The sequence below is a fragment of the Neolamprologus brichardi genome, chromosome 22, assembly GCF_056152115.1.
Source record: "Neolamprologus brichardi isolate AB-2024 chromosome 22, ASM5615211v1, whole genome shotgun sequence".
In the NCBI taxonomy this organism is placed as follows: Eukaryota; Metazoa; Chordata; class Actinopteri; order Cichliformes; family Cichlidae; genus Neolamprologus; species Neolamprologus brichardi.
In genome coordinates this window covers 28,751,532-28,778,395 of record NC_142124.1, presented here as the reverse complement: position 1 = coordinate 28,778,395, position 26,864 = coordinate 28,751,532, and the positions used below count along the sequence as shown (strand labels likewise).

General features: G+C 40.9%; 1 protein-coding gene across 1 annotated transcript in view; it reads right to left on the bottom strand.

Moving 5' to 3' along the window:
* The window catches only part of hpca (hippocalcin), a 48,167-nt gene extending 32,473 nt beyond the window's left edge, over positions 1–15,694 (bottom strand). The window contains exon 1 of the mRNA XM_006806041.3: positions 15,286–15,694. The gene's annotated coding sequence lies outside the window, so the exon portion shown is untranslated. The remainder of the gene's footprint in view (positions 1–15,285) is intronic.
* Between the last annotated feature and the right edge of the window lie 11,170 nt (positions 15,695–26,864).

Sequence of the window (26,864 nt, the reverse complement as noted above, 5' to 3'; positions counted from 1 at the left end):
TGCGCAGTTAGTGGGAAAACACCCACCCAGACACTGGCAACCCATCTAAGTTAGAGTTAAGGGTAGTATCTGTGTCAGGTCACTTATCCCACCCTTTGTATAGAATTTTACTTTTTGGATCACCCGCATGGAAAGTCTTTTGATCCCACGAAAATTCAGGTCATCATAAATGCTCTTCCTAACCTTATATTCTGGAAAAAGATCAAGCTGAATTTAAATACAATTTTAACACACACACACACACACACACACACACACACACACATATATATATATATATATATATATATATATATATATATATATATATACACATATATAGTTTTATAATTATTATCTTCTTTGTTTCCTGACTTGGGAGAACAACCTAATAAGAAAAAAAAATATTCTGCTTGCCTATGGTTACAGTGAGGATTAACTTCAGCTAATGTCATGCTACAATGAAAATTTACAAAGAAAACAAAATTAAACCACACTATTAACGCTACATGGACAGCGACACCTTAAAGTTGTTAACCCTGTTAGGTATAAAGCTGTGTCCGAAAGAAAGAGTGACTCTTCTCAATTCAGTGGCAAGTGGACATTCAAGTTGCCTAGGTAACCCTCTAATGTACTTGACCCCAGCCTGAGCCTTTTTTGGAAAAACCAAGTACGTTTTTATGCAAACAGCTTTTCAATCTGCGTAATTTTTCATCTCATTTATGAAGAAAGTGTCAATGTATGTCATCATGGTTTTTTCACTGTGCATTAGTATTTATTTAGTTATCGTCTCGTTATCGTTAGAAAAAAAGTTGTGTGGGAAACTTCGACAAAAGTTATTGATCAGTGAAATTAAGATTGATCTTAAGGCCGGTGATAGAAAACAGAAAAAGTCACAGTTACATGAGAAGAAAAACGAGAAGCTTTGGTCATGTGGAGCTGATGGTTGGCGGGGCGGGGTGTGAAAGGCAGATGGGAGAGGCAGGAGCATCAGTCTTTTCCAGCTGCTAGCTGGCACAAACACTGACGACAAGGTTGCGACCCTTTCGCTTTTTTTGTCCCCTCTCTCTCTCGCTCTCTGTTTAGCTTTCCACTTCATTTCCCCCGTATCTGGTTCCTTTCATTCTTCCTCTACCACATCTCTCGTGCCGACATTGCATGTTCTCTGTGACATTTGTTAATTGTCCAAGGAAAATCACCAGCAACATCCCCCCCATACTTCTTGGATGAATTCCCCATGTGGAGATCACACATCCTTTGGAAATACGTGACTCACAAAGCAGAATGTACTGAATGGAACTTAAAATATATATAACCTGGCAGTGTTTCTGTTTGCAGAGCATGTGTAGGAGAACTGTAGGTGCCATATTGCTTCATTTCACACATTATGTGACAGTATGTCGAGTAAAGACGTTCATTTTTATTCATATCACTTCCATTTTGCACTGTCCAAATCATTTAGACTAATGTTGTTCCAATACGTTGACAATATTACTTCTTAAAACTTTCTTGTCATTAAAGAAAGAACATGTAATATTTACTCATCATTGCATGTCTTTGGCTGCTATTCAGAATAATCCTATTATCTGTACATAACGCAGAGTTGTCCTAAGAAGATCCTCAAATTCCTTTAGTGTGTTACACTTGGTGATTACACTGATTCCAGCTCTGATGAGTATCCCTGTTGCAGAAGAGGGAGAGATCCTGCCCTTAAGTCACCATATTAAAATGAAGCAAAGAACATTGCCCTCAAACATACTTACATAAAGAGGATTTCACCCCAACTTTGTGTTCTCACAACCATAATCTACCTCCTGCTCAGCCTTGCCTATTTCACTGTGACTTCTCTCTTGTCACAGCGATGTCTGATTGAATGTAGCTGATGACGCGTCCCTGAATGTGCAGCCGGTTTGCTTGCCCTGGTCTGCTTAAGATAAAAAGACAAGTAAAGCCACATTAAACAATTCAAGAGTAAGGAATGTATGTAGATCCTTTCTTAAATGCAGTGCTGCATATGCAGAGAGATGGATTAAGCCTGGGACAGGAGACACAGGGACAGCTAAAAAACACAATCCACACCTTCCCACATTATAGATGTCTCACTTTCAGATTCACTGAACCAGCCATGAAAACAGAGGAAGCATTAAATAAAAGTCCAGCCCACCCTCAGCCTTTGCCGTGAAGGGAGAGAGCCAGCTCAGCAAGAATTTCCCCTTCAGAAACGATCGCGTCTCGCCGATAGCTGCATGATGAAGATATCCCACAATGCAGTGCTGTGACTTGCAGTGTATTGAAGTGCAGGGCACGCTCACGCATTCAGGCAACTTTATGTCTCTTGCTTGTAGACTCTCTTGTTCTGACACTCTACCTACTCCTTCTTTGTCTCCTGCAGGCTGTGAAGCTCACACATCAGTCCATCGACACCGAGCGAAGAATTCGTGCTGCTTAGCCGCTGCTCGGGTTACTCGTTTTTATAATGCAACCACTGGAAGAGAGATTCCTTACTGCACCAGGGTATAAATTGAGGCAAAAAAAAAAAAAATGAAATGAGCTCTGCTTCTTGTTTTTCTTGTTTACTGTAAGCAGTGCATTTTTAATGTACTCAGCATTTAAATTCAAGGCAGGATCCTTTGGGAAAAATGCATTTGAAAAAAAATTCATAAGGCTTCACAAGAAAACAGCATATTTCAACCCAATATCTGACTTACAAGAACAAGGTACCGTTTTGTTCTGAGCTACAGCAAAGATCTAACTTGCTTCTGAAAAACAAATTGAGTCCATAATGGAAAACCTCAACCTGGAGTGTAAGTGTTTTAGACACAGACTGTATATAAAAGATGGCAACTGGTGGTCAGTGAAGATCTGTTGTGAAGCCCTCGGCAGAAAATTTCCACTATCAACATCTTGGCGATAGTGGAAACCGAAGAGTGGACGTGATACTGCATGCTCATATGAGAATAACTATGGGCCCACCCTACTTATCCTCTAATGGGGACCAAAATTCATAAAACAAACATTGTGTTGCATTCAATAAAACGTAACTAAAGACAGAGACAGTAAATGTGTTGGGAAACATTTTACTGAGGTCTCAGGGCAAGACAGCAGATGTGTCATTTTCCCATAGGTGTCTATAGAATCAGACTTCCTTTTCAAACCAGAAAAAAATTTCTATTGCCTATTAGAAAGTCTACAGGTTTAAGGCTCTTCAACACTACCTTTGCTTTTCAGATCCTAAAGCTACAGCTAGTCTATTTAATTGGGACTACCCCCTTGCCCTTTAATTAAGTAAGCTAGGTTATTTTGGTTTATTCTTTAGTATGTCAAGGCTTGCAAAAAAATAAATATATCACCAAACCATCTCAGGAGCAGTTTGCAAGGGCGCATAGTCTTCTTCTTAACTGCATCATGAGTAGTTTGGTTTGATGTATAAACCACTGCATTGTGAAACTGTTTCATGTTCCAAAGTTGAGCTATTGAGGCACTTCTTGGTGAACAGACTAACTTATCTCGTAATCATAGGTAACATGGTAGCATAAAAATGCTTTTGGGTCTTTGCCCTAAGGGGTCACCACAGCAGCTAGCTCTGCATCTTTGATTTGGCAGTTTTACACCAGCGGTTGGATCTGTAGCATTATTAAGACTAAAGGTAGTCCCAGAGCCTTAACGTCAGTAAAATAAATCAAATGTAATTTCGAATAAGTCAAGTAGTTAACATTATAATCCATGGATCAATTTTACAGAGATGTGAAGTTAGCAGCTTTGAATATGAATTCAGAGGCAGGGACATAAAACACTGATGTAACATGTGACATCAGTTAAGTGATGCAGCAGAAGCACCACAGCTGAAAGCAACGGCATTAAATCCACAACTAAGTTTAGGATTGAGTATGTTTAGGTAGCATTCATATTAAATTAAGTAAGGTTATCCTGTTATGGAGAAATCTTTCTATATGTGTATTTAACCCAACCAAGTATTAAGAGCAGCTGTGTGCAGCACTCAGGGACCAACTCCAGCTCTAAGCCAACCCCAGAGTCAAGGGTAATTTGAAGGAGAATTAGCCGATCATGTTTCTCATGGTGGAAGAAACAAAGGAAGATATTACAGTTAGCATTGTTTTTATGCGACATTCATTCAGAAACTAGCAAGTTTAGGGAGTGGTTTATTATTTACAGAATGATTATGGGGTAAATTTCACAGTATAAGTGTTATGCTATAAGACCTGCTGACAGCGGTCTGGGGTTTCATGCAACATCTTTTAGTCAGAAAAAGTATTTTGCCACTTTACTGCAAAGATTCAGCCATTATCATCATGAAGTCACAGAATGATGTTTGACCCCATGAGAATAGCTACAAATTAGAAAAGGAAATCAATGACTGAAAAGAATAATGTCTGTAATGTAAACCATTTTACATGGCACCAGTTCAGCCCTGGCCCAAATCAATAGGTATTTTAGGATCAGAGGAATCTTTTCATAGTTCTTATGACCTTTAATGGAAGTATTCCTTTTTGTGTATTGACACTGAAGGAATAATAAACTATCAAAGATCTTGGAACCCCATCTGTGGATTTTTAACTGCCTTTTATTTCAAGACAGATACTCTCCAGCTCTGTTGAGGACCGTTTAAGTAACTGTAGACTGATTTGTCTGGATGTAAGAATGGCTTTAATACTGTGACACAGCGAACTGCCAGATAAGAAAAAAAATACATAAAAACATAACAGTGGCATTATAGTGGGATTTGGACCTTAGCTACCTGAGAAATAGTTTTTTTCAATTTGTTAAAGCTTCATTAGCATTTCCTTTGACTGATATTCACATAAAGTGAAACAATATGCTGAATCTGAAATTAGATAATAAAGTAAGTAAAAACAGCTGAGGTGGATCTGAATTCCTGTGTTTTACTAGATGCTATCCCTCACTTCAGTGAGCCAAAAGATTAATCAGTACACATGGAAAAGTTGGGAAAAAAATACAAAATGATATCCTGGCAATTACTCGACTAGATCTCACACCACCCTGCTAACTGCTAACAGGCTAACTTTACGCAGTTACACTCTCTCACGTTTCATTTTAAGTTCTTTCTAATTAGTCTTTGGTTTTCCAAGCTTCTCCTGCTCGTTCAGTAGCTTCTAACGTCACCACGCCACACCTGCTACACCTGAAACTTAGTAACATGTTTTCCTTCTTGTTTGTTTAATGGGAGCTGGTAAACACTTTTCAGGAGCACTACCACCACCTTCTGACAGTTCATTTTGCAGGCTACTACCATCGACACCATTCTAGCTGTTGCTATGCCAACTAATATGTCACACTAGCCCTCCTATTGGTGGCAGGAAGGCAAACAGATAAGGAAAGCCCCTTAAGGTATGTAGTACTCAGGGGAGCGCTGCAGTAGGTAGTTACTCGCAGGGAGTCCACAGACCTGTATGATCCCTTCCTCATACGATGCCATTGATTAGCGGTAATTCAAACCAACAGCTCTGAAGCAGCAGCAGCATCAATATGTGCTCATTAGTGTGATCAGTCAGTATGCAAAAAGTCATATTCCCAGCTGCAAAGGAGACAAAAGAAAAAAAGTCTCCAGAAACATACAAGTGACTAGTGACAAGTGTGTCAAATGAGGGAACAGGGGGAAAAAAAGCTGTTCACATTATAAGAGCACCATGCCACGGCCTGAAAGACAGGAAGCGCATTTACAGTAACCGAGCAGACGCCACAGAATAATGCTGCTCTTTTGCTCACAGTTCGACAGAAGGAGGTTGCTGTGCGATTGCACCAGCAGCCGGAGAAATGAGTCTGCAGTTGTTACGCCTGCTTGTAAATGCATACAAACCGGCTGATCCCAGATTGATTTTCTTATTTCTGATTGGCCCTCTGTTACTGTTGCGGGAGCCCTGCAAGAAGGCTACTGGTGGAGAGCAACGCTTAACTGACAGTTCCGAGGCACGGGCTGAATTTGTCACCGGGAACATTTTATCTCCATGTTCAATACAATTAGAGTGACATATATAATAATAAATAAATAAGAAAACACAGACGCGACAACAACCACCACTTTGTTTATGTTTATGAGACTGAGGTGGAGACACAGCTGGTGGTTATTCTTCCATAAAATTTCTTGCATTATGTTCAGGTGGAAGGGAGGCATCTAAATTGAGAGAGAAGGCCCGGAGGAGCGAAGAGTCAGGGGAGTGCCCTGAGAACAGAAGATATTTTCGTTTTCTCTCCTACTGTACAGCTTCTTGGAGTGAAGGGACTAATTAAACTACTTTTCGCTTCTTAGGGAGCCTTTTGAAATGGACAGAGAGACAGACAGAGAGGTATTTTCGTGGATGGACGGGAAGAGATTTGATTGAACGGAAGAGAAGAAGAGAGAAATCGCTCTAAAGACACTAAAGTGAAATGTTTTTGTGGTCTGGGAGAGACATGGAAGATAAAGCTGCACTGAGATATGATCTGAAGCGTGTGTGCATGTTTGTGTGTTCCCCACCACGCCTTATCAGTTGAGAGCTTGTGGCCCTTTTATGCTAAAGAACCTGCTCTCACACATTTTTTTCCTCCCCTGGCTTCATTAGCCAAACTGCACACCGAGCTCAGGGAGTAATTGGCTGCCCTTTCAGCCTCCTAATGGCAAGAGGAGAGGCGAGGAGAGATCAAGAGGCAAACAAGCAGAATTACAGTCATTTCATAAATAAAACCTCCACTCAGAGTCTTGTTGCTTTCCTGTGATCTGTTTTATTGTTTTTCACTAGCTACTTTATTGTTTTAACTCCCTGCTCTTTTTCTTCTTCACTTATTTTCGGTCCTTTTATTAGAGGACAAAAAGAAGCGTCACAAAACACTTCTGTCAAATCCAGAATTCAGATTGTTTCCTTTTGATTTCAGACAGAGATTTGAGACAGAGTAGCTAGATCTCCTTACAATAAGGAGCCTGAACAATAGTCTTGATTAAGCTTCATGTCTCATTCGCTTGATTCAAAAGATGCTCATAAAATGCAAAGCACTACTGTGCTAATTTACCCAGGACCGATGCTCTAATAAGCCCACAGAGTAAATGGAGGTTCACCTCGGACTGATGGGTAAAATCTTTGGATTTTAGCATTTTGCTTTAAACCATCCACCTCCAGCAGAGCAGCTGCTCTCTCGGCCTTATCGCAGTCATTATCAGACTGGATGTCTGACAGTCAGAAGACGCCCCTCCCAACTAGGATCAGAGCAGATTATGTGGCCGGCGGCGCACATGGGATGCATGGACATTGCGTTAACCCTTGCGGGTTACATCCCACTCCCGAACAGATCACATGAAAACACATCCACACACAGAGATGACCATGAAAACATGGTCATCTCTGTGTGTGGATGTGTTTTCTGTCTGTCTGAGTTGCTGATTCCCACTCATCCCATAATGATCATGTAGCATTCACGACCCTCAAGCTATGTGTGAAGTTTGGCGTAGTTTTGTGTCTTTTTAAGGAGCACTCCACTCGTTTTACACATGTGTGAAGTGTAATCAAAAAATGCTACTGAGTCTATAAAAGCTGTTATAGTTGAACACCTTCTGTAGGTTTGTAACCCTGGGATGTCACACTGATGTCACCAGAGTACCTTTAGAACAGGATTCATTGAATTTTTCTTGTGTTATTTGAAGGACAGTTGGGCTTGGTGAAAGTGGACATTAGTCTCTTGCCCTGTGGGAAATGTAGGATCTAATCTTTTTTGCAGCTCGACGTACCTGTCACACCAAACTCTGCCTTTGCAGCATGATTTTAACAGTTCTTTTTATGAACTAGCTTCGATTCTTCCAGATTATGCTGATCTTAAATAACTGTTGGTTTTTTTCTTTTAAGTCGGCTTCAAACATTGGTGTGATGAATCATACCTCTATTTCTATCTTGATGGATGACTTCTAACTAATCTAATATTTCTAAGCTTGTTTTTAGGAAGCTGTGTCATCTGTGCTCTTTCAACTTCAGAAACAAGTAAGTGTGACAGAAACAGGATCTATGTCCATCTCAGCTAACATAAGCTTAACAATATTATGCCTCATGTTGGAATCAGGCCATGTTAAAACCCCGGTCAGACAGGCTCACAGACGAGTCAGTGATGATATGGCAACCACAAGTTGCGAGGGAAAAATGCATATTCCAAAACCAATTAGAAAGTTTGTGGAGGCTGCTGTAAAATCAATTGTTAAAGCCCATTGTACACAGGCATAAAGAGGGGCTGCTGGCAAACACTAGTGTGAAACTGGTCGCATAAAGAAATACAGTGCAGCACCAAAAATCTCCTTGTTATTAGTCTGGGCACCAACCATTGGTGGTAACAGCAATCTGCTAGCGACCAAAGCAACCACACAGAGGATTTTGGTGCAGCTTCTTCTTTGCAATTGGTTGGCAACAGCGACCACCCTCCACCAACCACTCACCAACTGGCTGGTGAGTGTAAAATGATTTGCTGTGCCACCTTGTGATTCAAAGTGGTATTACATGAGAGTACAGCCTGGAATCATTTCAACTTCAGTTGATATCTCTGAAGCGAAATGTATACACATTTGCTATTTATAGTTTACGCTTTAAAAAGTCATCTGATGAACAGAATCAACTTTTGAGGATTTACTTACCTGGATGATTGAGCATGCATGAAGAAATTACTATCAAACTATTTCTGTTAGTTAGCATTATTACTATCAACACAGTCAGTTGCTACAGTTTTGAGGTTCCATCTAAATAAATTAAGATTTTTGTCTTTTTAACACTTTAAGCAGTGTGGTCCCACGAATACCACATTTTCTACTGTGGTACAGAAGGTAGAGCAAATCGGGAGGTCGGTAGCTCGACTCCGTGCTGCTTCATTCTGCATGTTGACGTATCCTCAGACAAGATACTGAACCCCAAGTTTCCCCCAATACATCCATGAGAGTGTGTGCCCGAATGTTAGACAAGGCATTTAGGCATAGAAAAGAAACTGTCATCAATGTTTGTAACTGGGTAAATGATGCTTGTAATAGAAAATACTTAAAGTGTTCACAATGAGTAAGTAGTAAATCACTTTCTATTACAAGTCCATTTACCAAAATTTGAAACATGCCAATCATGGAGAAACCCTGCCAACACGTTGAATCATTAACTTACATGAGGCATGGCTCTATCGAAGCAATAAAGGTTTATAGTATTATTGATACAAAATTGTTGCAAAACAAAAATGACAGCAATCGCGTACCAACGTTACGAAGATGATCCAACTTATTGTGGCATTAAGAATGTCTTGTTTTTGTTAGTTATGTGGTTTAGGTACAGTAGGTGATCATGTTGCTTTCGCAGAATGAATTGAGTCAATGTGTCACCGAATCAACAAAATCGTGTTCAAATTTCATTTAGAAAAATCACAGTTTGACTATACAGATTATTTAAGTTGCTTATAAGAGAAATTTAAAGGGCCATGAATCATTTAAAAAAAGAAAGTCTTGTGTACATTAGTACCTAACAGCATCATTAAAATCCAGTTATGATGGTTCATGGGAAAGTGACTGCTCACATTTTGCTAATTAAATGTAATATCAGTCTTGTAAAAGATAAACTGAACGATTTCCATTTCCACCCATTACTGTGTTATGCTACAGACCACAGATCCATTTTACTCTCATTTGAAGTCTCTCTTCTCTTTTCGAATAATGACTGTTTTGTTTTGTATTGTTTTTTTTTCCCGGAAAGGCCTTGGAGTTCTCCTCAGAGAAAAATAAATAAAAATCCTCTGACCTTTCGAATCTATCAGGTTACTGGAAGATGTACAAACAGCACACTTTTGCAGGGGCGGGGTAGTTAACCCAACTTTAAGCCTGGAGCTGTTTTGGACATTTACATTTCCTTTTCGGCCTCAGTCACATGGTAAATGGTAAATGGACTGGTTCTTACATAGCACTTTCCTACTTGAGCACTCAAAGCATTTTAAACAGCACGCCTCAATCACCCTTATTAATACAAGCACTTTGTTTTTACACACATTCACACTCCGAGGATTGCATCGGAAATGCAACATAAAGTTCAGTATCCTACCCAAGTATACTTTGGATGTATCGAACCATGCAGATGACCTGCTCTACCTCCTGAGCTGTCGCCACCACAGATTCACAGGATTCCCTTGTGTCTCTTCAAGAAAGATCTCCGAGATGCTGAGTCTGAATGTCCCTGCTGACCTGCCTTCACATGTAACCTTAATTGAAAGTGACTTTGAGGCTGCGTACTTATGTATTCCCATGCATGCAAGCAGTCAGGGGCATCTATCTTGTCAAGAATTTCTGGCGGCATTATGTGAGAGCAGGGTCACATAAATGAGCAAGGCTACATTGTTTCCCATAATGTGAGAGCCTGCAGTGTAGAACAAAGAAAGGGATGTATTATTCACACAGAAGCAATGCGTGAAAAAACCACCAAAGAGAGTAAGAAATACTAATGAGGCCATTTCCTCTACTCTGCAACTCACTTGCCTCATTGATATACACGTTGACTGCGACATCGATCTTTTGCAAGGTGCTTCAGGGTTAAAACCTCTTTTCATGTGTATATACAAGCACGAGTTAGAAGTGTGTGTGCAGGCGGGGGTGCTTATGAGTCCAAGTGACTGAGAGAGTAGTGCTCCAGCGCACATTTATCTTCTTATGTAACAACTAGACAAGCAGATGCAGGCTAAATGCTGCCTCTACCCACCAAAAACATGAGCAGCACAATTCTGCTCGCTTCAGACAGAATTCAGCAGGTTCCCTTACAACAAAAGCCCCAAACACAGATCAATTTGTTGGGGCCGTGCCTCCACATTCCCATTAACCTGGGGTCGGGCTGAAAATGGCCATGTTAAAATGGTCTCTCTCATCATTCTGTTCGTCATTAGCTGCCCTAAATGACAGCTAGAGAATAACCACAAAGGCTTTCACCCCCACCACCCCCACCATGAGCTGCCAATCATGCGGCTCCTTTGAGTATTCCTGACTGCACAAATTTTGCTTGTCTGCGCCCTGTGCCAAGCCTGATGGTAAATCTGAAAGGATTATACAGAAGGTGAGCAATAGCTGTGTGGCATTTAGGAAAGAAAAGACAGAGACAATATGTCGTGTTATCAGCGAAGCTGGTGTGCTATCTCCAGGAAAAAGCAGAGCAGAGGTCCTAAACAGGGGTGCACCTAAAGCACACAGCAAATTCAAAAGTGTTAAATGTTTTGGTGTTAGTAGTCTTAGAGTTAATTTTACTCTAAGTAGAGTCACATTCTTTTAATGTAACTCTGAGGTGTAAAATGATAGTAGTTAAAATCGAGTGAGTAAAATACTTGAGGGGGTAGGGACAAATAAGTGAATACTTCTACCTACTCCTTTTCAAACAAATAATGGAATAATATATTGTAATGATTGTGAAGGCTCATGTTTGAAATGTTTGAAATAAAAATGAACTGAACTGAACTGAACTGAACTGAGTGTTAAAAATGAGTGTTTCTATTTCAAATCTGGAGGTGTTACAGTGGAAACATTAACTCTTGACCTCTTAACTCTGAACTCCTACAGGGGCTATGACACCAATAGAGTAAATTCACAGACTCCGCCCCCAGCACGGCTCCAATCGAAGCTGAAGTGAAGCCGTTTCAGAACATTTTGCTCTACATATTTGAGTTGTTTGCCATGCTTGGTAAGTCATGTTTTCAAGATTGTTTCAATTATTGTTATTAGCTTTTACTTCTGTGGCTCTTTGGAGTTGAGACAAAGCTGTGTGAAAGGCATTAGCCATGTTGCTCGCTGATAGCATGATATTCTGTTTTAGCTAGCTGAAAGGTATTGTTTGCGGGCAAATACCACAGCCTTGAAAAAAAGCTTGCATGTGAATTTTCAGTCAAATTTCTTGGTCAAATACACTTAAAACAATGTCTAGAATGTGAAATGTTGGTATAATGGTGCTACTTGAAGCCTGAAAACGATCTCCCATAAAAAAACGAGCAAACAGCAGTAGCAGACGTCCCGAGTTCCGACTGAGTTCTACGTTAGCACTTAGATTCCTCCAGAGTTTTGTGCACACGGTTTAGGTAAAAATGAAAAAGGTTGAGGTTTTACATTTAGTTCAGTATTACCTGTTGTCTGTGTCCTTGTCTTTTGGGAAAATATTAGTAGTAGTAAAAAAATAGTAATGGCTCAAAAAGGATTCCTTTTTTTTTTTTCTGTGCTGCAATTGATTTGTGCCATTAATTAGTGTCAACTAATTTTTATTCAATCTCCACATAGGATATGCTTGTGAAGATGGAATATGGGGGAGAGCAGAAGTGCGTTGAAGTTCCACAAAGTGATGAATGAAGGACATGCATATTGTATTTTGTATTTATTGAAATAAGTGATGAGCATGCTGTTATTTGCATTTACCAGCTCACCTATGTCAGACCTTTTGATAAACGAAATTCTAATGAAAGTGAGAACATGTACACTGTTACATCTTTCAGAAAATGTTTTGAAATTGTGGTGCACAGTTCAGAATAAATGTTTTTCAAAAACCATTGCGTCTTTTTAGTAAATGTTTATTTCCAAAAGAAATTTCTAGAAGTTCACAACAGTAAAATTCCCGCTTTTTAGAATTAATTAGAAGATAACTCTTACGTAGTTAAACTAAAATACTCTTTGAGAGTTAATATATAAACTCTTAACACCAAGTGTTAAATTATCAACTCCAGAGAGATTTGGTGTTTAACACTAAATCAGAGTTAACATACCAACTCTCCAAAAAGAGTTAAATTAACACTCTCTGGTGTGGACCCATATAGACACTTTAAAAGTGTTGAAATCAAATCTGACAGTGTTAATTTGGACATGCTGGATTTGCTGTGCAGGGAGTCTGGGGTGTCACAACCCCATCCTTAGGAGGAGGGGGGGGTTGCCCTTTCAAAAATGATATGTTATGTTAGAAGTACCATAAGTCCAAATTATGTTGGAAAAAAAGGTTCCACTGTCTTCCTTTAATGCATCACTGTAAATAATATTATTTAATGTTAACTAATGTAACATTTGGGGTTAGTCACGATTTTCTAATACTCAAACAGTCATAAAGATGACTGTCCTTTGTCTTGTCTACATAGCTTCCTTGATTTTACTGCTGGGTGGTTGAATGCAGTGTACTACTAATGCCAAACAAGTGTGGTAATGTAATATGCACTTTAGGTCGATTGTGGCTTAAGAGTTGGGAGTTCACCTTGTAATCGGAAGGTTGCCGGTTCGAGCCCCGGCTTGGACAGTCTTGGTCGTTGTGTCCTTGGGCAAGACACTCCACCCGTTGCCTATTGGTGGTGGTCAGAGGGCCCGGTGGCACCAGTGTTCGGCAGCCTCGCCTCTGTCAGTGCGCCCCAGGGCAGCTGTGGCTACATGTAGCTTGCCATCACCAGTGTGTGAATGTGTGTGTGAATGGGTGAATGACTGAATGTGTACAGCGCTTTGGGGTCCTTAGTAAAGCTATACAAATACAGACCATTTACCATTAAAACTAAACAAAACAACAAAAATTATAAAAATGACCCACTAACTACCAGTTATTCTTCTGGCAAAGTGTCTGTCACAGTCATAGTTGGTGCTGCTGTACAAACAGGTAATAACAAACACAATCAGAGACAACGACAGCCAGCAAAACATATTTTTCGGAACGCGTTCAGAACTTAGAGGAAGTCCAGTTTATCGTTATGTTGCACCATTAAGCTAGCACATTACACATCAGCCAGAACAGTCATTCCTGAGTTGTTTAGAGCAGCGGTCCCCAACCCCCGGGCCACAGACCAGTACTGGTCCGTGAGTTGTTTGGTACCGGACCATGAGAGTTGAGGCTCACGTGTGAAAGTCATGGTTTTCAGGGTTTTTATCAGTTTTTAGCGTTATTTTTTTAAATCATTTTTATCATTAACTTAGTTTCCCTGGGTCTCTTCCCGTGTGTTATGAATAAACCTCCTTTTTTGGTACTGGTACTGGTTTTATTTTGTTGTATTTATACAGACACCTTAAAGGCCGGTCTGTGAAAATATTGTTGGACATAAACCAGTGCATGGAACAAAAAAGGTTGGGGACCACTGGCTTAGAGCGTGAGTGGAAGAACAGTTCCCAGTGAATATTGAATATATGTTTTACTTGACATGCCCATCTCTAACAATGATGTGTTCTTTATTGCTAATTCAAGATGCAAACCATTACAATTTTCCCTCAACATGTGTCTCACACTGGTTTGATTCACTCCTTACATTGCAAAAGTGTGCTTAAATAAAAATGACTTTCTTCTTTAATTCTACCAACATATTTACTGCTTTTTGTTAGTCCCTGAGTTGGATGTTGTGCTTTAATGTCCCTGGCATATCGTTACAGGGGATACATGCTTCATAATACATATTTATGCAGGCAGGTCTCTTCACAATGACAACTTGCCAACTTGTCAATTCTAGTAGTTTATATTTATATTTGATAAAGTTTGTGTTTCCCACTCATTGTTTCTTGGTTCCCTCTTGTGCACACCCCACCCAGTTCTCAGTCCAGTATTGATATGTAATAAACACAGTGGATGCCCAGGAAAAGTATTAACAACCGTGAACAGTGCACTAACCTCACTCACAGAGAAAAAAAGACATCACAACCTGAAATGTTGGGTTACTCTTTGTTGGTACTATCTTATTTGATAAGCAGGCATGCAGCTGGTACAAAAGAAACAAAGGTGTTAGTTTGAAATTTCTATAAACTCCACATTAGGCAAAAATGCATCATGCAATTAAAGAGCGTGATTAACGTCGGCTCCTCTGTACTGAAATGCTTTGCACTCAGTAGTTAACTAGTAACGCACTATCAGGCTAGAAATAAGCCAGCAGGCAAAGATGTTGCCTCTTCTTCCGGAGGCTTCAGTGCAGCCCAAACCTGAGACCTCAGAGCAGGGAAGGAAGTTCCAGAGAAGCGCCACGCGCCTCCATCCTTTTGCCCCGCGTGAAGATCATTCATAAAAATGGCAGACCTATACTGCTTTCATCCTATTGGCTGTACAAAAACAGCCTTGTTTTTTCTCCTCCTTTTATTTTAAAGAAATGTCCGGAGAACGACACAAACAGTCAAAAACACACACATAATATAGGCGGGAATATCTTCAGCTCGGCTGGTCTGTTCACGCGGTTTATCAGCACCGCGCAGCCGGAAGACGAACAGTTTCCGCGAGTAAACAAAAGCGTCTGCGCCGCTTTCCAGAAACGGAATATTAGCCCTAGAAAACATTAGGCATAAAAGCAAGCTAAACTGAAGCAATAACGTCGACCCGCTCCTCTTACCCGAATAGGCGAGGCAGTGTCGGTGCCGATGAGGAGGGTATCCCTGCTGCAGGACAGGGAGAGATGCTCGTCTCGGCTCGGCTCGCTCTTGTGCGACTTTCTCCGGAGCTCCTGGCTGAACAGCGTCGCTGGACCGGTCGCGTGCTCTTACTGCCGCTTCTCAGTGCACGCTCACACACATCCACACACGCGCAGGCTGAGTGACTGACTTAGTGGCCCCTGGCTACAGCAGCCGAACCCTTCAAACCATGATACCGTGCAGGCGACAGGCATCAGTGATGGTGCTGCTGCTGTGGTGGCAGCTTTCTCTCCTCCAGGAGCCTGGGCTGGACAGGACGGCAGGGGAGGGCAATGTGTTTAAGTGGTATGCGCCGGCGGAGTGGATTTAAACGGGGGGATGGTGTAGCTGGGATTACGTGGTAGGGGTTTAATTAGATAGCCCTGCGCCCATTGGCACCAACGCTGCGCACAACCCTCCCCTCTCTCTCTCTCTCTCTCCCTCTCCTCTCTCTCTCCCGTCTCTCGCTCTCTTTGTCTTTGGCAGTAAAATAGCTGGATGTGTGGATCTCATCACCGGCTGATGCCGCACCACGCTGTGTGCTTAATAATATTTCATGCACAACATTTTTATTCCAAGTGACTTGCGATGAGGACTGCACAGGGGTCAGGAGCGTTTGTACATCTCTCAGGAAAAAAATGCATAGGGAGAGGAGTGTTTGTGTAAGTGTTGTTTCTGCATTTTCAGAATAATGTTGGTCCAAAATCATCATTGCAACTGACCAATCACGATGTTGTGATTTTATGGCTTTGCAATGTGGGGTGAAAAATACAAAAATGTATTTCTTTATAAATACCACTGTTCTGTGGGGTGGGGGGATAAGCGTTTCAATTGTCCTTTATTAATTTATACAGTATAATGAATATGGCCTCAAGTTAGCTTTGTTGTTATCCAATTCCCACATAGCAAAATTGGTATGGCCCGGATCTGGCCCACACAATGTGCTTACACATGGCCCACATACCACAAAGAATGACGGCCCTTTGGTGGCCCAGATCTGGTTTGCCAGAGGTGGCCAACACACGGACCAGCAAAAGGCCAGTTGCAGACAAACTGCTGGTCCTGTGCTGGCTCAGATAAGTTTCAGCTCTGGCCCCAGATGTCAGCCTAATGTGTACCTTAATCAAGCCATGTAATGACAACATGTGCTGGAACATAATAGCGCAAAAGTGACATGAGGAAACTCTGTTCAGACAGTGAATGGACTGATTCTTATATAGCGCTTTTCTACGCTCCCGTATTACTCAAAGTGCTCTATACAACACGCCACATTCACCCAATCACACACTTTCTCTAAACTGAGTGCTTACCACTACCCACTAACCTTCCGATCAGTAGGTGACCTGCTCTACCTCCTGAGTTACAGCCACCCAGTGGTAAACATGAGTAAACCCTCACTAGGTTTTGGATAAAGTGTACACTCACAAACCTTTCAAACCTGCATTTAAAACATTGGCTACCATAGCAGTATAGTATTGCAACATGCCATTTGGGTCTTCTAAATAAAACAGGAAAAGGAACATAAATAGTGTCATTGCCAGACCTGGTCCACATCTGGTTGACAGACACCCTGCCATGACACCAGTCAGTCAGAAGTGCCAGCTGATGCCGGATCTGGGTCAGACCTGTTTGCTATGTGGGTTTAAGTAATTCATGTTGGTATGTTGGTTTGCTGGTGTTAGTTTTTAAAGGCATTAGCTAACTATTATGATGATGTAGGAACAACACTAATACATTAAATTTCAGATCATACAAGAAGAGGTGACTATCTCATAATAATATGGCAGCTGTAATGAAAACACAAGATTTGACCGTAAATTGATAAAGTTAACAAAACCTAGTTTTTTACTATGATAAACATTTTTATTATCTCAAATAATAGAATTAGCTCTGGGACATATACTCCACTTGCACTCTGAGTTTAAAAAAATGGCTTTAATTTCAGTCTGTGGTGCAAAAGACGGTGTGAGATTGAACAGAATTGAATGACACAAAAATTGTGAATTTTATTTTAGTTGTCAAAAATACAGTATCATTAATGTGTCCAAGTGGAAATAAAAAAAATAAAATACTTACCATAGTTTTAATACTGATTTTGCCCAAGTGATAGCATTCTGCTAGTTCCTGCTGATCAACATGACACACTTCATTTAAAAGCTACAAATAGAAGTTAAAAGGTATACCACAACTGGAACTTCTGTGTGTGTAGAAGTAGCAACTGCTCCCAATAGAAGGCTGCTGCTGTAAACTCTTGAGGACGGAAGAGAGGACCAACAGTGTATGTATACAGCATCTGTAAAACACGGTGGAGGCTCTATCATGGTTTGGGACTACAGCCCTATGCAGAAACATACTATCAGATTTTGAACCACCACACAATGGCAATAAACACACTGCTAATACACTGCAATAATACCCAGATAGAAAACAATGAAACACTGTGAGTCATAGACTGGTTTTCTCAGAGCCGGGACCTTAATATTACTGATCATCAGGACAGGTAATGGAACAAAATGCAGCCAAAATCCAGGGATAAGCTTTGGAATATCCTTCATGAAGCCTGGAAAACTAGCTTACTTAAAAATAGGGATGGAAGGTACTCCCTTCACCCTGTCCAAAAAGGCTAAAATGACCAAAGAAAAAGGGGGAAACAGCTAAACATGAGAGGTTTTTGGATAAAGTTTGTGGGTTTTTTTCCATTGTTTAAGCACTGCTTCTAGCCAACAGTGATACCATATATGCCCTATAGCTGCAGAAAAGTCTAACATTGTTACCGTTTTACAAGAAAATAGCTAAACATGAGAAGTTTTTGGACAAACTTTGTGTTTTTTCCATTGTTTAAGCACTCCTTCCAGCCAAGAGTGATGCCATAAATTCCCTATAGCTGCAGAAAAGTCTAACATTGTTATCTTTTTACAAAAAAACAGCTGAACATGAGAGGTTTTTGGACCAATTTAGTATTTTCCATTCTTTAAGCACCGGTTCAGCACCGTTTAAGCACCGGCACCATTTCAAAAGTACCAGTTTGGTACTGGTATCAGATAAAACCTAAACGATACCCATCCCTACTTAGAAATGAGAAATTGCCAAGAGATTTCAGACTGTACTGGGTCAACTGGGTCTTTGATAACCCATGTAGGGTTAGAGTTAAGGTTTCTGTGCTGAATTCCCATCAAAGGCAAGTGTTGGCCAGGTAAATGAAGCGCACTGGGGAGGACTCGGTCCTACACTACTGCACATGTGCTACTAAGCTAGCCATTTCGCTCGAGACTACGAGGAACAAACAACCTTGTCACCTGTTAAGTAAAATTGGTGACTGTGGCCGTGATTCATTTGAGAGAAATCAAGAGCAGTTGTCTGTTGCTCTAATTTGAGACCCACATTGAACTCTTTCTACTGATTTTTGGAAAGGCTTTTGAGGAAAAATATATGGAGTTATATTTAAAAGGCAACATCTTTTCGTTTCTGAAGATTTGCATGTGGCTAAAACAAAACCAAATCTCAGCCCAAAGCAGGATGAGAATCACCTGGATTGCTGGTGAAGACTACAACCCGTAGCCCAATCTCCCAACCCTAGCTTATATTTTGGAGACAATTAACGCCCCCCCCCCCCCCCCCCTTTTTTTTTTTTTTTATTTTACATGTAAATAGATTTTGATTGATGTCAGGAGAAGTTCTGTCTTTTACACTGGCTGTAGTTCAGGAGGTAGAACAGGTCATCTACTAATCAGTTTGGTGGTTCAATCACTGTCTGCTCCAGTACCAAATATCCTTGGGTAAGATACTGACCCCAAGTTGCTCTCTGATGCATCCATCAGAGTATGAATGTGTGAATGCTAGATAGACAGCACTTACATAGAAAAAAGTGCTTGTACGAATGGGTGCACCATAACAACCTGTCCGTTTACTGTTCATGACATGATGAGAAAATATGAATGTGTGAAAATATTAAACTGAGGTAAGATTATCATTGTTTACAAAACTGTTATTTTCATCTTTTCATCCCATCCATGGTAAATGGGCTGGTTGTCATACAGTGCATTTGTATTATTATTATTAGTAGTAGTATCCTTGGTCTTTGCACACACAAACTCACATACATTGGAAAGTAAGAGGCTTCAGGTGTGACTCAGATTTTGGAAAGTCAAGGATGGAAGCTCTTGATTGGATAAGCTGGGAAGCAGCTCTATCACACTTTCTCTCTTGCCCCCCCCCACCCCCCCCACCCCCCACACACACACACACACACACAATCAGAGGTTTACCATCTGAGCCAGACATCAGCCGTACTTTGTCACACCTCACAGAGCTTTAGCAAGCTTTGGGGAGGTTTTTTATTAACTCCAAAGGCTGGAGATGACTCACAGCCAGCGGTCTCTCTGGACTAAGTTTGGCTGCTCATTGAAGGGACATCTGGCCTGTGCAACCAGCGTTTCCTCAACAGAAAAATCTAAAATGACAGATTCCTAACAGAAGCACGTAAGCAATTTTCCCATGATAGCCTGGACCATAATGGATTTCTGAAGAGGGACATCAGGAAAGGGGTTGCAAAGATGGCCAGCTCTTTAGTCATTTGCTGTAGTGTGCCATGATCGTGTCTCATTAGACCTTAGTCATTTAGACAACACATAAGCTGTTGACGTGGCCACTGGGTGCTCTCTGCTCCAATCACAATCACTTCTGCTGATGAATCCTATGTACATTACAGTTAAATGAACCACTTCACAATGCATTTACAACATCACAGTCAATTTACCCACTTTTCAAAGAGCAGGCAAAAATTGATTCAGGGAGGCCTGTAAACATGGGGTGGAGACTGTTTGCAAATCAAAAGTTGTGTGTCTGATTTAAGGGAATCATTAATAGATGAACACACAGGCATATAAATGAAGAGAAAGAGAAGAAATCACAGCAGGGTTGGCTAAGTCAAGTGCAGAATGAGATGCAAGTGGAAGATGGCAAGAGTGGAATTACAATTTTCTGCCCTCAGCATGGTTTTCAAATTAAGCTTAATGGGCGGGTGTAGCCAAGTGCATTCAAAGCAGTAGTGCTCCATCAGGGCAAGCAAGGCATGCAGTGCTTGTCTATTAGAGAAATGTAAAAATAGACAACAGTTAAAACATACCAGTGAGTGAAAGCAATCTCTCTCCTTTCATCTCAAACAGCTTTCTGTCACCACGTTTCTCTTATGCCTGTTTATATCTAGTCCTTTACATAAAATCCCTTTTGTGGCTGCACTGGTTATTGGAACAATTAACGCCTCTTGATTTGGAGCCATTGAAATCTATATGGCATAGGCATTGTCATGGGTGTGACCTGTCCCAGTTTATCGAGTTAAGAGGCCAGCAACTTTTACTGGTAGTATCCACATGAGCTTTGTGGATAGCAGTCTGGTCTTTGATGGGAGACTGATAGTAGACAAGATGTCACTGTCTCTGCTTTCACTGCCCTGAGATCAGTTAACATCTGTGCTTTGTGTGGAAACAGAGCTAGCTTTTGCAAATACAGGCACTCTCATTTAACATCATAACAGGTGGCTTTTCTCTTAGTAACCATCTCTGCCTGGGATGTAAGATATGAGAAACCTTTAGTAACTTGTTTACCCTTTTAGTAATGCAAGCTTTGATGATGAAGAGGAGAACTCTACGGTGGCCCTGAGAGGCCAAACGGACTGTCCATCCATCCATTCGCTTCCGCTTATCCTTTTCAGGGTCGCGGGGGGCGCTGGAGCCTATCCCAGCTGTCATAGGGCGAGAGGCGGGGTACACCCTGGACAGGTCGCCAGTCTGTCGCAGGACTGCAACGTAAGAAAACACCAGCAATAAGAAAAACGCTGCAAAAGCACACAAATCACAATGGAAATAGGGAAAACGAAAATGGAAATAGGAAAAAAACAGATTTCCAAAAGCACAAGGAAGGTGTTTCTGGGGAGACAATAACCCGACGGACCAGTTGCAGGAACCAAAATATGCTAAGAATTGCGCTGGGAGACACTTAAAAGAAGTGGAGGATCGATCGGTTTTGTGAGAAAAGAAAAGATGAGAGGTAAGTGTGTTAGCCTAACTATTAGCCTAAAAATACGTCATCAGTATTATATGAATCATGAGGTTAAAACACGCGTACCTAGCATATTTTGGTTCCTGCAACTGGTCCGTCGGGTTATTGTCTCCCCAGAAACACTTCTTTTGTGTTTTTGGAAATTATTTTTTTCCTATTTCTGTTTTCTTTTTTCGTATTTCGTTTTTCCTATTTCTGTTATGTCTTGTGTGCTTTTGCAGCGTTTTTGTTATTGCTGGTGTTTTCTTAAGTTGCAGTTCGTTTGGCCTCTCAGGGCCACCGTAGAACTCCCATTAAATTGAACAGGTTTGGGTTCTAGCATGGTCCTCACAGCACACAGATTATGATACATTATTTTAGAATAAACAGAACATAAAATATTTCAGTTGACCTTAAACTTTAAACATCTGCAGGAGTTATACTGAGCTACATTTGCTTCAGAGTAAGTACTTTTATTTCATATACTTAATAAAGTTTGCCAGTAATACAGTTTTATGTGTAGTGAGGTGTTTTCATAGTGTTTCATTGTTACTGTTGTTACAGGAAAATGTTCTAACAATTTCTCCAGTACCCATAACTGCCAGCTAATAGGAAATATTTAGATGATAAATCTAGAAGTGATAATATTTTTATCAGGTGTCCAATAAAATGACATTTTTTTAAAAATGTATTTTGTTAATCTTTGTGGTGAGCATCCATATAGAAATATCAAGCAATGGCTAAATATGGAATTATACAGTTTAATACAGTTTAATTGTAAAGAATTACAATTACACTTGTGCTGCTACTTAAACACCTGAATGTGAAAAACTGTTTCAACCTGACCTCTTCAGAATCAGCCAAGTATTTCTTTATACAACGACTTTAGCATATCTAATATAACTGTGCAAAAAATATTTTACACAATATTACCATTAGTTTTTTAATGGTAATATTTTATTCACCTCAACTCTTAAACTGTTATTGTATTTCTCTGTCCAGCCTGTGACAGTTTTCTTTTTCCATCAGATGACACATCCCTTTTTTTTTCTCTTTTTTTTTTTTTTTTTTTGCCTGTCCCATTTGGTTCTTTAGCCGTCCGAATTGTTGTCTGAAGACCATCAAGGATACCCAATGGATTTACTTTGCCAAATGGATCATCACGGCCTTGCCATATTGGTCCATTTGATCAACCTTTGTTGTTATTATTTATTTTATTTTATTTTCAGTTGTTACAGATGGGACAGACATGACTCAGGGATAGGAAAGGGAGAAAGAAAGATGAAGGAAAAGAAAAACAGAAGGGAAGAGGGACAGTGAGAAAGGGCACTTAAAAAGAGAAAAAAGAGAAAAGAAAATCTCCTGGATCACCTGTTGAGAGAAAAAGAAGAGAAAAAATGCAAAGCAAAACAGAGCAACATACTAAACACAACACCATCACGTTAATCTAGCTAAGTGTAAACAGCAGTAAATACTAAATATTGAATGTTGTTGTGCAGCACGCAGGACAGACAGCGCATAATGTGCTTGGAAATAGCAGCCAATAAAGGTGTAGTTTATGTCTATGAACAGTGGACACCTGTGTGCACACCTGTGTGGATCAGCGCTCTTGTATTCAAAAGGTTTCCCCATGTAACGGTCTGCTAGAGGATGTAGAGAGCCTTAGCCCTGTCCCCCAGGGCATGAAGCAGGCATGGAAGAGATCCAGGCTCCAGACATCCAGAGGCCCCAGAGTGCGAGAGCCCAAGAAGGACCACCGGAGGGGCATCCGTGCCACCCTCCTGGGAAGAGCTGAGGAGAGCCCCAGATGAGGGGTCACCCAGTAGCCACGGAGCAGAAGCCAGAGGCTCTGCTGGCAGCCAGCTGTGCCAGAGTGAACCGAGCCGCAGGCCCAGAGGCCGGAGGCCCGAGGGCCCCCTTTGCCCCGGAAGAGGCCTGACCGAGCAACAGGCACCAGGTCCCGCCAAGTAGTCACCGGGAGTGAGCTGGTACATACCTGAGCGCCCAGCCCCGGACACCAAGAACCACCAACGCACTGACCCCTGAGGGCATCAGTTACCGGCAGGGAGTGTGGTGAGGGGAGATAGGCCTTGGAGGGCCTGAGAGTTCCCAGAGAGGTGGAGTGTAAGACCCGACCTGACATATAAACACACATCCCTTTTACTCACTTTAGACGGGGGATATCAGATTCCTATGACACTTCTGTTCAGTGGAGTGTCCTCATCCGGTGGCTCATACTTACACCATCCATCCAACTTATTGCACAAAGCGATATGATCCTTGAAGGTTTACCCAAAGTGCACTTTCTATAGTCCTGCAGAGTACCAATATTTGCAATACTTGCCTGTGTTACTCTATATCCCTGACATTAAATTGGTGAAGTGTTGCTACTGAAATCTCATGATATTGATACTCAAAGTGGTTACAGAGAAAAACCTTTCTGACCAGTAACACCACAGAGCCACAAACAGAGGCAAAACATATATGTGCTATGCCACGCTCCAGTGGTTTGCAGCCAGAGGTTAGGTGAGTTATATAGCTGGATGAATGTTCTTTTGTTTACAAAGTAGTCTTTGTAAACCAACCGAGAATTAAAGAAAGAGATAATATAGCAGAGGTACATGCAACATTTATGACGTTTCAAAGTAAGCATAATTAGCAGTTTTGGACATAAACTGACATTAAAGTTGGAATTAGGAGACATGGGGTTTAGTAACAAACATGCAAGCCTCAGAGTAACATAAACCACTGTTCAAAGCAACTGAGAGCAGTTTTAATGGCTTTTTTGTCTTTGGTGCAGTAAAAACGGCTGTTCGTCTGATCCCATAACACCCCCAACCGGCTCATCATAGGGAGACTTGGAACTGGATCCCTGCTGCATTTTCTGACCTGGGGGGTTGTTGTGTGGATGTCACACTATGAACCTCAGGGAGAAGAATAAAGGGAGTGTGGAAGATGGTGAAAGGCTGTAGGCTTGAACAGTTCTGTTTTTTAATCCAGATCACATGTATGTGTGTGTGTGTGTGTGGTCATGCATGTGGCCTAAAGCTCAGAGCAAAGGGATGATGGATGGGGGGGAATGACCTAATGGATTGGAGTTATTATAGGATGGGTCTTTCTCTGTCTGTCCACTTCTGTTCCTGGTTTCCTGCCTTTGCTTTCATCCCTGTTTTGTCTCCCCTCTTTGTCATTTCCCAGGGATCGTGACAGAAGGAAAATATCTGACTCAGCTTTTGTTTATTTCATTAGTGGTTTCTAACTCTGTGTCCTGCGAACGAGGACACTGATGTGATTGAATTACCCCGTCCTCCTCATCCTCTGCACCCCCCGCGTTCCCTCTTCCCTCTGTCTTTTTTGTGTAACGTTGGCACTTTCCCTTCTCTGTGCCAGGGTTCAATGCTGCTGCTGCACTTTCCCCGGTCTTGCATAACTGCGCAGCAGTCGTGTTGCGTTGCCTCCTCCATCTCTTCCTCCCCAGGCAGGATGGTCACTGTGGGAAAAGACGGCCCAGAAAACTGACCTTCATTTCAGTATTCTAGGAAGACTAACTGGCTGTGCGTGGAGCTCCGCTCACCACAGGACGGCATCATCAGACCTGTTTGACCTTGAGTAAAGTAGGATGAAGCTGGACTAAAGTTCTTAAATGACCTGAGGATTAATGAGTTTATTTAATTACTTATTGATGGGAGTGTTTCAGCTTTCTGCTGTTCTCAGTCTCATTTACCACACAGGAACGCACAGGTGTTTAAATACAGCGATTCACAGGGTGGAAAGAGTGCAGAGTTTCTCTGAGACTTAAGTGTTTTCTTGGAATTTAAAGAAAGCAAAGAGTGAGGGAGAGAAATAGCCTGAAAGAAGTGAGATGAATACATTTCTTTACTCATTAATGATACATAATATAGATTACCAGTGTGTGACAGGATGCCCCAAGTCCATGCAGTGGGGGAAATAATTATTTGATCTCCTGCTGAATTTGTAAGTGTGCTCATTTACAAAGAAATGAACGGTCTCTATTTTTTATGGGGAAGAAGATCCAGAAAAAAACATGACATAAAAGTTTAAAATTGATTTGCATGTCTTTGAGCGAAAAAGTATTTGATCCTCAAGCAAAACATGACTTAGCACTTGGTAGAGAAGCCCTTGTTGGCAAGCACGGGGGTAACATGTTTCTTGTAGTTGGTCACCAGGTTTGCTCACTCCTCTTTACAAACGAACATCGAAGTTAGAGACTGTTCATTTCATTCTAAGTGAGCAAACGTACAGATTCACCAGGAGATCAAATACTGATTTCTACCACTGAATTTCATAAGCTGTTATTTGCATTTCTACTGGGAATCAATTTTACACAACAAAGTCTGTTTATTTATGTTGGAAAGCAATAGTCAATTTTTTTTGAAGTACAGAATTTTGACTTCTAATCCACTATATTCTGGATGCAAATATTGCAATTTAAAATATTTTTATTTCGTTTTTTGATACAGCAAAAAAGGAATGATACATATCAACATTACTGCATTCAAACAAGGTTTAGCCGATACATTCTACATGGTTATAGACAGAAAATATGGTCCCAAACGCTACACTAATCAAACACCAACTACTACAAAATTACAAAGACAAACTCAGAAGAACAACTGATAAGAACAAAAAGCCCATTCCAATAATTACAGATTTGCTCTCATTTAAACCATAATGCTGCTGCTGCACTAAAAATTACGATCATTTAATGTCTTTATTTCTGGGAGAAGACTTTCCCAGTGGACCTTTAACTGTAAAAGAGGACTGACTAAATGTTTTACATTTTGGTCATTTACAGCAGCGGTTCCCAACCCCCGGGCCACAGACTGGTACCAATCCGGGAGTCGTGCGAGAGTTGAGGCTCGGGTGTGAAATTTATGGTTTTCAGGGTTTTTATCGTTAACTCGGTTTCCCTGGGTCTATTCCCATATTGCAGTTGTGTGTCTTATTTTGAAAGAAATATTTACACGTTACCATAGTGACCAGAGAGCATTAAGAGGCAGAGAGGAGGATGTTACTCACAATATGTTGGCACATTTCAGGAGGACGCTGCTAATAAGGTTACACAATTACACAGTGAATTTGCGTTTATTATTATATTTACAAAATACCACAGTTTTTGACTTGGTCGTATCATTTTATTTAGTTGTATTCATCCGCGACACCTTAAAGGCCGGTCCGTGAAAATATATCTGACATCAAACCGGTCAGTGGTGTAAAAAAAGTTGGAGATCGCTGATTTACAGCCTCCTAAATCCCCTTGTAGTTACCTCTGTAGCTAAAGTTTTTAATCATCTGAGTGAATTTGGGGCAGCTTTAGTCAGTTTAACTATACAAACTGAGTATTTTAAATATTTATTTATTTTGGAGAGTTTAACTTAATTGCAGTTGTTGCTGCTAAAGCCAACCAGTTATTAGGATTAGGGGATAATTACTTTTTCATACAGGGATGTGCAGGTTTGGATTT